The sequence below is a fragment of the Phaethon lepturus genome, unplaced genomic scaffold, assembly GCF_000687285.1.
Source record: "Phaethon lepturus isolate BGI_N335 unplaced genomic scaffold, ASM68728v1 scaffold8374, whole genome shotgun sequence".
NCBI lineage: Eukaryota > Metazoa > Chordata > Aves > Phaethontiformes > Phaethontidae > Phaethon > Phaethon lepturus.
Genome location: NW_010532723.1, coordinates 24,636 through 26,807, shown reverse-complemented (window position 1 = coordinate 26,807; position 2,172 = coordinate 24,636).

Sequence of the window (2,172 nt, the reverse complement as noted above, 5' to 3'; positions counted from 1 at the left end):
CTAAGGGTATCTAGTTCATTTTGTGCATGTTTAAAAAGTACAGGAAGCCACGCAAAAGCAATTACCTTTTAATATATGAACCCCATCTTGCTGCCTAATGAAGAACCTGCTTGAAGGCATCCTGCTCGAAGGCATCCTGCTCCATCGACACACCAAAAGGCCTTTGCAGGGATGTGCTACATCCCAGAATGGGATGCCCAGCCAAATGAAAGTATGCTTGGAAAAGATGGGGAAAGGAAACCGAAGTGATCTGGAAACTGTAGGGAATTTTGGATACCCTAATTTCTGCATGAGCGTAATTCCATATTTAATCCACAGAAGCTTTCTCCTCCAACAGCCAAACACACATGGGGAAGGCAGATACCTGCATAAGAAGAAACATGGATGACCACACGTATTTTGAAACACCTTAGGTGTCTGCAATGGCAGAGAATTTACTCATCGCCATAGATGTGGAATCCAGCACAGCTGCGTGTGCACCAGCTGCCATGGCTGCACACCACGCGTTTTGGAGGTGGGGGTGCAAGGGAGGCACGCTGTCTCTCCTATCTGGCGGCGAGCAGTCCTCCCTAACTATCAGTGTATTATCTGCAAGCTTCCCCATATGTATCCTATTAAGGAAAATCTTTAAAGAGTGGGAATTACAATGCAGCTCCTTGGGCTGGAAAGGAGGCAACGCAGAGCTGGAGGCAGGAGTCTCTCTCCAGACAGGTGAATCCAGGAGAGATGTTCCCAGCCTCAGAGCAGAGTGTGAATCTCAGGCAAGATCAGGAGCAATGTTATCTAACGTACCTTGCTGCCAAAGCCTGCTTTCCCTTTCTGCTCTAAGAAGTGTCTCCTCACCTTCTGCATTGGGTGCTGTGAGTACTTACACACTGCGAACGCTGAGTTTCCTCTGAGCTGATTGAGGCTTTGCCAGATTGGGTTTTGTTCCCTTTTGGCTAGTTTTCTGTTAGCTTTACAGCAAAGGTGTCACGTCTTTTCTTTAGCTGGGCGTGTAACATTTGACTGTATTAAGGTATATCTGATGGCACTCACATACAGTAAGATTCAAAGTCATGCAACATGTTCCGGCACAGACGGCATTATGAATTTACACACAGCATTGTTTAGATCTCGTATCGAATATCCTCTGGCATCAGATCTGAAATGAATTGTATATGGCAACCAAAGAAACAGTCTGAATAACAAAAAAGAGAGAAAGAGCTTTGCTGTATCACTAGCTCTAGTCTGGACAAATGACAAGCATCCCAGCGAGCAGCAGACAGGCAGCCCCATTGCTGCAAGCCCTGTGCTGTTCCCTCAGCCCCCTCTCTCCCCCCACACCTTCCTTTCCGCTCTCCTGACCGGACTCCATGACTTTCTGCCATGAAGGCCTTTTCCAGCCGTCCTGGCCCCGGAGCTTCCTCTCCACCTTCTTGCAGCTGAACAACAGCCTTGTCCATCACCTCCCCCTGGTTTGGATGGTGACCTCCCATGGCATGTTCAAGGCTCTCTGGCTGTCGTTCAGCAAGACTGGAGGCAGGTCTCTGATGTTAAGTTAAGCCACTGTTAGGATTTGCTGAGCGGAGGTCTAGAGGCACAGCAGGCTACGCGTTTCCAGCCCTTTGGAGCTATGAGCAGTGCAGGACACTGCGAGAGCAAGGAGAAGTAATCACTAAGCAGGAGCCCCTCGGGAAGACGGGTGGGTCAGGTTTGGTCAAGGTCTGGAAAGGTCTTGAGGACAAAAAAAGCCGCCTTTCCATTTCACAAAGGACCACCACCACAGTATCTTCTTGAGTCGGAGAGGTTGCTCCCTTGCCCCCAGCTACTCTCCGTGGCCTGGGGTGGTTATAAAAACTTACACCAGCTACGTGTCTGTCTTGAGACTTACATCTGCAGTTCTCAGGGTAAGTGGAGTTTTCCAATGAGCAGTTCTGCTTACACAACTGACTCCCTATTGGTCTTCCAGTCTGTGCCCAGTCCGTCCATCCACTTCTTTCACTGAATTTCCATTTTCCATCTACAGATGCCGTCTATAAAAAAATATATGCCATGGTACCTGGAGCCAGACAGCTCTGCCACACCAGCTAACACTGGAAAACTTTAAAAACCCTCATCATGTCTCCTCACAGCAATGAAACCAGGACATGGGGCATAAGGGACTGCACTTGTGTTGAACTTCACAGCTCT